The sequence below is a fragment of the Lygodium microphyllum genome, chromosome 12, assembly GCF_053477565.2.
Source record: "Lygodium microphyllum isolate KBCC chromosome 12, Lygodium_microphyllum_v1.1.10, whole genome shotgun sequence".
Lineage (NCBI taxonomy): Eukaryota > Viridiplantae > Streptophyta > Polypodiopsida > Schizaeales > Lygodiaceae > Lygodium > Lygodium microphyllum.
The window spans coordinates 153733663-153747658 of NC_141146.1; the positions used below are offsets into that span (position 1 = coordinate 153733663).

Genomic DNA, 13996 nt, shown 5'->3' on the forward strand with positions numbered 1-13996 from the left:
GAATTGCTACAGCTCACTTTGTGCTTAGAGATGGTTTGATGATGATGTATGGGTGGCCGTGTGTCACAAATTAGTTGAGGCCTAAGGTGATGACTGAGAGTCACGCTCCTCCTTATGTAGGGCGTAGAGGTATTGATGCTATAGTTAAGACAATGGAGCATTTCTTTTATTGGCTTGCTTTGAGAAATGATATTAGAGCAGTTTGTCAAGACATGCATTGTATGTCAATAATAAGTGAAGTATGATAGACAAAAGATGTCGGGTTTATTATAGCCCTTGCCTATACCTAATAGGTCTTGATAGAGCGTTGGTATGGGCTTTATCTTTGAGTTTCCTAGGCCATTTACAAGGAATTATGGGATATGGACTATTATTTGTAGGTTCAGTAAGTAGATCCATTTCATTCCGGTGAGGGAGAAGATAAAGGATGATCATATGGCACACTTATTTTTGTAGCATGTGTTTAAGTATCATGGTATGCTAGAGTCGATTATCGATGATTGAGATCCGTGGATGACTAGCTTGTTACGGAAGGGACTATTTGAGAAGATAGATACCACGTTGACATTCTCTTTGTTCTTCCATCCATAGGTAAATGGTTAGTCCAAAGAGGCTAACTCTACAATTCTAGATCTACACAATGGGAGTAGTATTTGCCTTTGATAGAGTTTGCATACAACCATATAATGCATAGTTTCATTGGTAAGGCTTCATTTGAGGTTATGGAGGGTGGTAAGAAAGTGTCCCCTATTTTACACACAAATGATAAGATTTTTTAGGTTGATTAATATGTGGAAAACATGGATGCAGTCTATGTAAAGGTTAAGTATGCACTTCAGAGTTCTCAAGAGAAGCAAAAGAGGTCACCTAAGCGCCGTAGACGTGCCTTGTAGTTTACGGAGGGCGATTGCGCATTACCGTGTTTTGAAAAGGTAAGGATTAGCAAGACGAAAGGTAAAGAGAGATTGTATTTGATGCCCAGTATGAGATATTATGGGCCCTTCCATAATGAAATGGTTTACTGATAGGCACTATGGGACAAGGCCTTGGAAGTACGGATTCTATTATAGAAACCATTTTCTACTGCAAATAGTCTACCTATACTGATTCATCTTTTGTATTATTTTGTGATGGTGATAGACATCTAATGATTTATATTTGCATACTTGTTTGAAATGTTTAGCTTAGTGCTAGGTTTTATTTGAATAAGCTTTTATAGAGAAATACAATATATATTTGAGGTATGATAGATACAAAATTTTAAAGTTTTAGAAACTAGGTGGGAAGTCGTACACCTCCCCTTTCCAGGTTGGTATCTCATAGTGAGTTGGATGCCATGAAATATTAGTATGTTGCTGGTTTGGATTTTGCAAATGTATATGATGGGCTTTGCAATTGTTAGAGGCCACTTTGTGCTTAGAGATGGTTTGACGATGGTGCATGGGTGGCCGTGTGTCATAAATTAGTTGAGGCCTAAGGTGATTATTGAGAGTCATGCTCCTCCTTATGTAGGGCGTAGAGGTATTGATAATATAGTTAAGACAATGGAGCATTTCTTTTATTGGCTTGCTTTGAGGCACGATATAAAGCAATTTGTGACGACTCCTTATGTAGGGTGTAGAGGTGTTGATGCTATAGTTAAGACAATGGAGCATTTCTTTTATTGGCTTGCTTTGAGGCACGATATAGAGCAATTTGTGAGGATATATATTGTATGTCAATAATAAGCAAAGTATGATAGGCAAAAGATGTCTGCTTTATTATAGCGCTTGTCTATACCTGATAGGCTAGAGTGTTGGCATGGACTTTATCTTTGAGCTTTCTAGGCCATTTATAGGGAAATATGAGATATGGACTATTATTTGTAGGTTCACTAAGCAGATCCATTTTATTTCTGTGAGAGAGAAGATAAAGGATGATCAAATGGCATACTTATTTTTGTAGCACGTGTTTAAGTATCATGGCGTGCTATGGTCGATTATCGATGAGTGAGATTCGTGGATGACCAACTTGTTACGGAAGGGACTGTTTGAGAATATGGATACCTTGTTGACATTCTCTTTATTCTTCCATCCATAGGTAAATAATTAGTCCAAAGAGGCTAACTCTACAGCACTAGATCTCTTGAGATGCTATGTAGCCGAAGACACAGTGGCAACAATATTTGCTACTGGTAGAGTTTGCATACAACCATATTGCATAGTTCCATTGGCAAGGCTTCATTTGAGGTTATGGAGGGTGGCAAGAAAGTGTCTCCTATTTTACACACAAAGGTTAAGATTTTTTAGGTTGATTAGTATGTGTGAAACATGGATGCAGTCTATGTAAAGGTTAAGTACGGACTTCAGAGCTCTCAAGAGAAGCAAAAGAGAGCACTTCAGTGCCATAGATGTGCTTCGTAGTTTATGGAGGGCGATTACACATTGTTGTGTTCTGAAAAGGTAAGGATTAGGAAGATGAAAGGTAAAGAAAGATTGTATTTGAAGCTTAGTATAAGATATTATGGGCCTTTCCAAAAATGAAATGGTTTACTGATAGGCACTATGGGACAAGGCTTTGGAAGTATGGATTCTATTATAGAAACGATTTTCTATTACAAATAGTCTGCCTATGGTAATTGATCTTTTGTATTATTTTGTGATAGTGATAGACATCTAATGATTTATATTTGCATACTTGTTTGAAATGTTTAGCTTAGTGCTAGGTTTTATTTGAATAAGCTTTCATAGAGAAATACAATATATATTTGAGGTATGATAGATACTAATTTTTAAAGTTTCAGAAACTAGGTGGGAAGTCATACACCTTCCCTTCCTAGGTTGGTATCTCACAGTGAGTTGGATGCCATGAAAGATTAATATGTTGCTCCTTTGGATTTTGCAAATGTATATGATCGGCTTTGCTATTGCTAGAGATCACTTTGTGCTTGGAGATGGTTTCACAATGATACATGGGCGGCCATGTGTCACGAACTAGTTGAGGCTTAAGGTGATGACTGAGAGTCATGCTCCTCCTTATGTAGGGCGTAGAGGTATTGATGATATAGTTAAGACAATGGAGCATTTTTTTTATTGGCTTGCTTTGAGAAACGATATAGAGCAATTTGTGAGGACATGTATTGTATGTCAATAATAAGTGAAGTATAATAGGCAAAAGATGTTAGGTTTATTATAGCGCTTGCCTATACTTGATAGGCCTTGGCAGAGCATTGGTATGGACTTTATCTTTGAGTTTCCTAGGCCATTTACAGGGAATAATGGAATATGGACTATTATTTGTAGGTTTAGTAGGCAGATCCATTTCATTTCTCTGAGGGAGAAGATAAAGGATGCAGGCTTATTTTTGTAGCATGTGATACAATCTATGTAAAGGTTAAGTACACACTTCAGAGCTCTCAAGAGAAGCAAAAGAGGATGCATGAGCGCCATAGATGTGCTTTGCAGTTTACGGAGGGCGGTTATGCATTGTTGTGTTCTGAAAATGTGAGGATTAGGAAGATGAAATGTCAAAAGTGATTGTATTGAAGCTCAGTATGAGATATTATCGGCCCTTACATAAATGAAATGGTTTATTGATAGGCACTATGGGACAAGGCCTTGGAAGTACAGATTGTATTACAGAAACCATTTTCTACTGCAAATAGTGGACCTATGGTGATTGATCTTTTGTATTATTTTGTGATGGTGATAGTCATCTAATGATTTACATTTGCATACTTGTTTGAAATGTTTGGCTTAGTGCTAGGTTTTATTTGAATAAGCTTTCATAGAGAAATACAATATATATTTGAGGTATGATAGATACAAAATTTTAAAGTTTCAGAAACTAGGTGAGAAGTCGTACATCTCCCCTTCCTAGGTTGGTATGTCATAGTGAGTTGGATGCCATGAAAGATTAGTATGTTGTTGGTTTGGACTTTGCAAATGTATATGATTAGCTTTGCAATTACTAGAGGTCACTTTGTGCTTAGAGATGGTTTGATGATATAATATAGTTAAGACAATGGAGCAATTTTTTTATTGGCTTGCTTTGAGAAACGATATAGAGCAGTTTGTGAGGACATGTATTGTATGTCAATAATAAGTGAAGTATAATAGGCAAAAGATGTTAGGTTTACTATAGCGCTTGCCTATACCTGATAGGCCTTGGCAGAGCATTTGTACGGACTTTATCTCTGAGCTTCCTAGGCCATTTATGGGGAATAATGGAATATGGACTATTATTTGTAGGTTTAGTAAGCAGATCCATTTCATTTCTGTGAGGGAGAAGATAAAGGATGACCATATGGCATGATTATTTTTGTAGCATGTGATACAATCTATGTAAAGGTTAAGTACACACTTTAAACTCTCAAGAGAAGCAAAAGAAGATACTTGAGCGCCATAGACGTGCTTTGCAGTTTACGGAGGGTGATTACGCATTGTTGTGTTCTGAAAAGGTGAGGATTAGGAAGGTGAAAGATAAAGAGTGATTGTATTGAAGCTTAGTATGAGATATTATGGGCCCTTACATAAATGAAATGGTTTACTGATAGGCACTATGGAACAAGGCCTTGGAAGTATGGATTGTATTACAGAAACCATTTTCTACTGCAAATAGTGGATCTATGGTGACTGATCTTTTGTATTATTTTGTGATGGTGATAGGTATCTAGTGATTTATATTTGCATACTTGTTTGAAATGTTTGGCTTAGTGCTAGGTTTTATTTGAATAAGCTTTCATAGAGAAATACAATATATATTTGAGGTATAATAGATACAAATTTTTAAAGTTTCAGAAACTAGGTGGGAAGTCACACATCTCCCCTTCCTAGGTTGGTATCTCACACCAAGTTGGATGCCATGAAAGATTAGTATGTTGTTGGTTTGGACTCTGCAAATATATATGATTAGCTTTGCAATTACTAGAGGTCACTTTGTGCTTAGAGACGGTTTGATGATGATGTATGGGTGGCCGTGTGTCACAAATTAGTTGAGGCCTAAGGTGATGATTGAGAGTCACGCTCCTTATGTAGGGCGTAGAGGTATTGATGCTATAGTTAAGACAATGGAGCATTTCTTTTATTGGCTTGCTTTGAGGGACGATATAGAGCAGTTTGTGAGGACATGTATTGTATGTCAATAATAAGTGAAGTATGATAGACAAAAGGTGTCGGCTTTATTATAGCGCTTACCTATACCTGTTAGGCCTTAGCAGAGCATTGGTATGGACTTTATCTTTGAGCTTCATTGGCCATTTACACGGAAGTACTTGATATGGACTATTATTTGTAGGTTCAGTAAGTAGATCCATTTCATTCCGGCAAGAGAGAAGATAAAGGATGATCATATGACACACTTATTTTTGTAGCATATGTTTAAGTATCATGGCATCTTAGAGTCGATTATCAAAGAATGAGATCCATGGATGACCAATTTGTTATGGAAGGGACTATTTGAGAACATGGATACCTTGTTAACGTTCTCTTTGTTCTTCCATCCACAGGTAAATGGTTAGTCCAAAGAGGCGAACTCTACAACGCTAGATCTTTTGAGATGCTATGTATTCGAGCCTAAGATACAATGGGAGCAGTATTTGCCTTTGATAGAGTTTGGATAGAACCATATAGTGCATAGTTTCATTGGCAAGGCTTTATTTGAGGTTATGAAGGGTGGCAAGAAAGTGTCCCGTATTTTACGCACAAAGGATAAGCTTTTTTAGGTTGATTAGTATGTGAAAAATATGGATGTAGTCTATGTAAAGGTTAAGTGCTGACTTCAGAGCTCTCAAGAGAAGCAAAAGAGGACACTTGAGGGCCATAGATGTGCTTTGCAGTTTATGGAGGGCGATTATACATTGCTGTGTTCTGAAAAGGTAAGGATTAACAAGATGAGAGGTGTAGAGAGATTGTATCTGAAGCTCTGTATGAGATATTATGGGCCCTTCCATAAATGAAATGGTTTACATATAGGCACTATGGGACAAGGCCTTGGAAGTACGGATTCTATTATAGAAATGATTTTCTATTGCAAATAGACTGCCTATGATAATCGATCTTTGTATTATTTAGTGATAGCGATAGGCATCTAATGATTTATATTTGCATACTTGTTGGAAATGTTTGGCTTAGTACTAGGTTTTATTTGAATAAGCTTTCATAGAGAAATACAATATATATTTGAGGTATAATAGATACAGGATTTTAAAGTTTCAGAAACTAGGTGGGAAGTCATACACCTCCCCTTTCCAAGTGGTATCTCACATTGAGTTTGATGCCATGAAAGATAGGTATGTTGCCGATTCTGCAAATGTATAGGATGAGCTTTGCAATTGCTAGAGGTCACTTTGTGCTTAGAGATGGTTTGACGATGATGCATGGGTGGATGTGTGTCACAAAGCAATTGAGGCCTAAGGTGATGATTGAGAGTCATGCTCCTCCTTATGTAGGGTGTAGAGGTATTGATGCATAGTTAAGACAATGGAGCATTTCTGTTGTTGGCTTGCTTTGAGGCACGATATAGAGCAGTTTGTGAGGACATGCATTGTATGTCAATAATAAGCGAAGTATGATAGGCAAAAGATGTCGGGTTTATTATAGTACTTGCCTATACCTGATAGGCCTTGGCAGAGCATTGGTATGGACTTTATCTTTGAGCTTCTTAGGCCATTTACAGGAAATTATGGGATATGGACTATTATTTGTAGGTTCAGTAAGCAGATCCATTTCATTCCGATGAGGGAGAAGTTAAAGGATGATCATATGACACACTTATTTTTGTAGGATGTGTTTAAGTATCATGGCATGCTAGAGTCGATTATCGGTGATTGAGATCCGTGGATGACCAGGTTGTTACGGAAGGGAATATTTGAGAACATGGATACCATGTTGACATTCTCTTTGTTCTTCCGTCCATAGGTAAATGGTTAGTCCAAAGAGGCTAAGGCTACAATGCTAGATCTCTTGAGATGTTATGTATTTGAGCCTAAGACACAACGGGAGTAGTATTTGCCTGTGGTAGAGTTTGCATACAACCATATAGTGCATAGTTTCATTGGCAAGGCTTTATTTAAGGTAATGAAGGGTGGTAAGAAAGTGTCCCCTATTTTACACACAAATGATAATATTTTTTAGGTTGATTAGTATGTGCAAAACATGGATGCAATCTATGTAAAGGTTGAGTAGGCACTTTAGAGCTCTCAAGGGAAGCAAAAGAGAGCACCTGAGGGACATGGATGTGCTTTGCAGTTTATGGTGGGTGATTAGGCATTGCTGTGTTATGTTCTGAGAAGGTAAGGATTAGGAAGATGAAAGGTAAAGAGAGATTGTGTCTGAAGCTCAGAATGAGATATTTTGGGCCCTTACAAGTGTTGGAGAGGATTAGTGATGTTGGTTATAGGTTGAAATTGTCTCCACATTGGCAGATACATAATGCCTTTCATGTGAGCTTGTTGAGGCCTTTTCATGGTGATGTGCTAGAGGATGTATTTGGTGAAATTCAACAACAGGTTGAGGAGTTGGATGAGATATTGGTACTGGAGGAGATATTGGCACGTAAAGAGAGAAAGATTAGAGGCAAAGTTTCCAAGAGATACTTAGTGAGGTTTCAGAATTATCCACCAAATGGATGTTAAGTGGATGGAAGAGAGTGACTTAGTAGACCACTTCAAGTTATTGCAGCTTTACCTTGAAGCTTTTCAATCAGAGCAGACTTTGGATTAGGCTCAATTAGATTGATCAAAGTAGGGGTCTAGAGCATTGCGTGATGCTTAAGAGGGGGATAACAGTTCCAGTTGGCCAGAACAGTTGAGATATGCTATTGAGAGATGTATTCTATAGGTTTTTGGCAAAAGTTTTGGATTCTTTGATAGTCTTATGTTATAATCATAATGAGTGGAAGTTTGCAGCAAGTGTTTGACATTAGCATAGTTGAGCAGCAGTAGTAGCTGATATTTGCAGTATACTTTGCTTTGGCACATTGTAGTGCAATTGATGACAATTGCAAGGACTTCAAGGGGTGGTCTATCACAAGGATGTGGAATTTTGATGCTTTGCTTAGTGTTTGATTAAAAGTTTATCAAACATGCAAATGTGACTTGCACATGTCATGCAGGTCAATTATATCACAATGTGGGACCCAGGATCCCAAGGTATCAGTTGGTGCTAGAGCCAAAAGTTGTAACAAGTGAAATAGAACCACTATCAACCTTTGTATATGGAAGGCATATACCCTATACTTTATTTATAATGGAGAGAACATGTACTAGGTGATATCTAGTGTCAGAAATTAGCATAGTTCATTTTATTAGCCATAAGTATCTGTGGTGGAAGAGGACACTAGGGACTTGACCTTAATCAATGAATTCATGCCATTGCAGGGGCTAATGAGTGCTCAGGAATACTTGTGTGATAAATTGTCATATTATTTTTTTGAGGATGAAATAATTATTAAGAATGCAAGAAATTGTTGGAAAATGATCAGTTCTCAGATCAAAAAGTGACCAGTTAATGATCAGTTGATACTCAGTTTTGAATGGTTTACATTTGGTTCCATGGACAGTAGCATGTTAGTAAATGCCATTGACAGTTTCAGCCATGGTTTATGCTAAAGATAATTACACAAATTTTAGGTGCTGAATACAGTGCACAATGCCTTCACCAATTGGCACAGGTCCCGAGGTGGCTATCAAACCCTAATTCTTGTAGAAATTTAGGGTTTACAGCAAGGATCTCTCTGCTGTCCACGAAATTTGGCTGAGATTTGCTCAAAATGGCTGGGAAATGCTAAGATCTCTTGAGAATGGCTTGGGGAAGGTAAGAGAAAGCCAAGTTGAGAGAGAAATCTGATTTTCTTCGCGAGAAAACCCTAAATTCTGCTTGCTGCCTGCCCCAACCTGCATTTAATGCAGTCACCTACTGCCAGGCACCTTCAAAATGCTGTCACCTGGTCAGCAATGTTGTTGCCATCCCCTAGAAGGTGACTCCTTGCTGTCCCTTGTCTGTTGAGGCCCCCAGATGGCTGTCTTCTGCAGCAAATTGCTGTTCTCTAATGGGAAAATGAACCAGCAGCTCTCTCTCTCTCTCTCCCCCAAGTTGTAAACTAATTGAATGGTTGAGACCTAGCCCCCAAAAACATATTCTCAATTTGCATGGGAATTTTTGACAAGTGACAGTTTTCTAAACCCATTTTTCAGCATTATCCAACCATTTAATTCATTTTCAAAATTAAATGATCTTGAAAATTAATTTTAGCCCTTGTGGCTTTGTCCAAAATTAAATTTGCCTATCCATAATTACATTGGCTAGGCCATATGCAACCTGGAGTGGTCCCCAATCTCTATTGACCCTTAGATTGGCATTAATTAATTAATTAATGTTAGTCCCTAGTGTCAGCATTGACATTGTGGTCACCACTTTGGCTGCCTAGAATTGCACACCTAAAATCCATAGGACTTGTGCCAATTAATTAAGGTACCTATTGCTTTGCAAAATATCTCTATGGCCGTTACAAGGGCTTCAAAGTTACTCTCATCCCTGTTTAGATAGACTGCTGTGCCATCAACAAACTCCATATCAAGAAGCTCCTTAAACTGAAGGATGGATAGTCTAATACCTTTGATACCCAAGGATCTGTCTCTTAGTAAAGGAGCTCATAGCTATGCTACAAATTAGAACAAGAAGGGGGCTAGTGGGCAACTGTGTCTCACTGATCTTTGGATGTTGAATCTCTCTTTTCCAATTCCATTGGTCATACCTTGATTGTGTGCTAAGGAATAAGAGCCACTACTCTCCTAACCTAGTGCTCAGGGAATCCGATCCTCAACATTATGCCCTCCAACCCACAATCATATGCCTTCTTGAAGTTGAGGAGCACAACAAGATTCTACTTCTTGGAGCAAGCAAAAGCATTTAGCTCCTAGAAGATGAAGATGTTGTCCAAGATGCTATGCTCTTGAATAAAGCCGGTCTGGATGGGGTGGATAATGTCTGACATCACTGGGGCTAGTCGGAGATTGAGTACCTTCACAAGGAACTTGTAGGCGGTTTTGGGCAAGGTGATCAGTCTTCTTTGTGTGATCTCCAAGCTCTCTAGTTTCCTTGGAAATGGGGTGAATAAGTCCTTTGGAAGGTCTCTTTGGCATAACCCTTGATGCCATAATCTCTTGGAAGGTTACAAAGCTTGCATTGGTGAGGTCTTAGTAGCTTATAAAGAAGGACTTATCTAGTCTTTGCATTGACCCTTGTCTCATAAAGGACTTATCTAGTCTTTGCATTGACACTTGCTAGAAGGTAGTGCCAAAAGTGCATTTTCTAGCTTCTTCTCTGTAAAAAGGGCATTAGATGTTTGCTCATCCGATATGTCACGACCTTCTTGGTACTCTACCATACTATCTCTTTGTCTCTCTAATAGGGGGTCTAGTCGTAGATCTGAACAAACTTGTGTAGTATTGTGTAGCCACTTGTCCCCCCTCAAAAAGGACCTATGTGATGGAACCATTAGCTTTCCTAAGTCTCTGACCATGGCTAGAGTGTTTCAGCCCTATGGTGTGAAAATAGTATCTGTTAAGCCTATCACCAGACTGAGCCCAAAATGAAGTTCTTGCATGAAACCTATACCTTGATCTAGCTTCCTTTATATTATCAATCTCTGCTCTGGCAATATGCGTCTGCTCTACCACAGCCTTCCAAAAATGAGATAAGTGTAAAATAAAGCGCAATTTAATGAGGTTATCATTTCATCATTTTATGATAAATCTTGATTGCAAATGGTTGAAAATGGTTGCTCTTGATTGTCAATGATCTGTTTTATGAGAAACATTAAGGAAATAAGCAAAAATCAGTCATTTACTGATTTTTTCATAAACATGCAAACCCCTTAAAATTGTGGTTTTAGGGTAAATCATGGATTTGGGGGTTTTGATGTGTTAATGGTGTTCTCATGGGATGAAATGAGGGATGAAAATAATTCTCAGCAAGTCTAATCAAGTCACATAAAAAAATTAGGAAATATCATTACTTATTGATAAATAAATAGAAAAATGAGAGAAAAATGAAAAAAAAAAGGTTTTTCATGCTTAAAAAATGGGAAACAAGTGCTGTATGGTAAGGCTGAAGCATGAGGTTTAGCCTCAATTTAGCCCTATCTTTATGTTTAAATAAGTATTTATTGGTCTTTATGAAGAAAAATAGAAGGTGGTGTGTTGGCAGTGGTGGCGGGCGGGCAGTAGTGATGTGTAGGGAGGTGGCAGGTAGACAGTTAGGTTGATGGTGACCATGTTGGGGAGGTGCTAAGCAAAGGCTAGATAGGGGGTTGATTGGGGTCGCTTGTGCTGACAGATGGCAGTGTAGTGATGTGTAGGGAGGTGGCATGCATCGTTAGATGGTAAGTTGTCAGAAAGCTGTCATGCAAATGTGGCGGTCAATGCTTCCATTAGCGCTTAATGGCAGGCTACATCAGCTCTTCAGCTTCAGGCAGGGGGCTTCAAGTTGAGTTCCATAGCAGCTTACCCTTATCTACCTAATCATTTCTTCTGCTGCACTTCTTCATTGACAACTTTGCCTTTCAATGGTTTTTTAATGGGGGATAATCTTTAAGTCTTGTTGTTGATATATTGTGTCTAAAAGAAAAATAAGCAAAAGTGTAAGACCCAATAGGGCTACTCAATAGAACATATCCATTGCCTCTATGATCATGGAAGGCCCTTGGGTAGCCTATAATGGCAACCTTGGTCTAATGCCTTGAGTTTCTTTGGGGTGGAACCTTTTGGGTAAAAAGAGGGGGAAGAAGTGACTTTCTCTTCATCTTGGGACCTTTTTGGGCCTTAGTAGGGGTGTTAAGCCATTGGAATTAAGGCACGTGTTGATTTAAAATTGCAGGACATTAAAACAGCCCCCAACAGCAGTTAAAATGGTGATTAAAAAATAGAAGGGTTTATTTTTAAATAGTAGGGAAAATGCCCAAAAATCCTCTATAAATAGAGTATGTTGTGGGCATCCAGCCCAACCTTGACCATTCTCTACCAGACAACCTATTCTATGTGCTGCCCACACCCCTGGAGATCATCGCCAGCATGTTTGGAGCCCTAGTCTTGGTCCAGCCCGGTAGCCTTTGCCTGGGCTCCCAACTGCTAGCTGCTGTTGCCAACCATCTGGAGGTTGTACCTGCTGTCACCAGCACCAGTCAGCCTTAGTCTTGCTGTTTTTAACAGTTGCCAGCCCTGTTGTACCTGCATTTTTAACATCTAAAGGTTTTGCTGCTGCTGTCTAATCAAGTGACCTGCTGTTCCTGCGTTTCTTCATCAGCAAACCTGTGTTTTGAGCCACTGGTCGTGGACAGCTCGCCGTTGTCATCATCCTTCTACACCCTTTGTGTTTCACTACCTCCTCTGCTACCACGCCTTTCTCTACACTTGGTGGATCGCTACTCAGCATTTTGGGATCTGTCCTGAGTACAACAATACTTGGAAATTTTCTGGGCATCTTGGACACTACTCTCAGCTCCCCTCATCCCCAGCCTTATAGACATGGAGGTTTTAGGCCCTAGTTGTATCATATTCATCATAGTACCCCGAAACGGCGTTTTGGGGCTGTTGAAACGGACCGGCCGTTCCGGACCGAGACGGAAACGGTAGACCGGGGTTTCGGCATCTTGGGGTCCGTTTTGGGGCACTCCAGCTTCCACTGCCGCCGCTGCCACCACCACCACCACCACCTTCTCCTCCTCTTCTTCTTCTTCCCATTACCTAAAGGCTAATCATGGTGCCGGATCCATATTGGAGGCACATCACTCCAATCAAGAGATACGAGGGCTCCGCCGGATCAATGAAGTGGCGGTGCAACTATTGTGGATTGGAGAAATCAGAGAGTGTAACGCACGTGAAAGACCACTTGGCATGCATTCCCCACAAAGACATCGGGCCTTGTTGTCTAGACTACAATTGCCAGTTGTTCATTGATGTTGATACTTATTACTCAGTAGTTACTAGAGTCTAGAGACTAGTACACAGTGCTTAGTGCTCACTGGACTTTGGAGTTTTGACAGATTATTCACATGACGTAGTTACTTGTATCATTGTATCTTGATTTCACTTATTATGCATCTTGATTCTTGTTCCATTGTTCTTGATGTGAGTCTCCACTGTTCTTGATGTCAGTCTTCACTGCTCTTTAGATCATAGATGATTCATAAGTCATAAATTATAATTCATTTTGTTGCCTTAAGTTTTGAAAAGTGAGTCTTAATTGTGTTAAGCTGTCTTAAGTTTCAATCATTGAGCCTTGACTCTTCAATCTTCACTTGTGAGTCGCGACATGTGTAATGAATCATGATTGCAATCATATGACATGGACTCAAAAGTTTTGTATGAAATTTGGATACATGTTGTAGGCATTGATATATTTACATACCCACATAATACTATATTTATTTTAGTGTGCAATTTGAAACGCTGTTTCTTCATTGCCAAAATTTGGCCAAAACTCCGGTTTTTTCTGTTTCCGTTTCCCCCATTTCCAAAACTCCCCCGTACTATGATATTCATTCATTCTCATGCAAGCTTTCTATAGATTGTGTTTGAATGTTATTGCATATTTTGCATTTTCTCTTTGTTTGCCCCAGCATTTTCTTTACATAGAGCATGTCTATATGAAAACAATGACAAGACAAACTGACAGAAGCATCATTGTAGTGAATCAGAGTATGTGGGGGTTTGTTAAATCAGTGATGTCGTATGATTTTTTGAGGCTTGCATGTGAAGTCATCTTCATGATGCTTTTGTAGATTTTCAATACTGAGAGAGGGTTTATAAAGGAGAGATTAAAGACAAACACTGATGACAACATTGAAAAGTCATTGATAATTATTGCTCATCCACAGTGTACAAGAGTTGATCTTACATTGGCTAAACTTGGATTCAAATCCCTAGGCATTGTTGAGAAAATAATAAAACCATAAAGTGGAGAAAATCCAAGAGAAAGTAGAACTTGGATTTGGTCTCTCCTACCTGTGAGTGTGAACT

At 39.0% G+C, this 13996-nt stretch overlaps 1 protein-coding gene across 2 annotated transcripts in view; it reads left to right on the top strand.

Moving 5' to 3' along the window:
• LOC148028465 (uncharacterized) overlaps positions 1-13996 on the top strand; it is a 120013-nt gene that overhangs the window by 20286 nt on the left and 85731 nt on the right. The gene's annotated exons all lie outside the window — the stretch shown is intronic.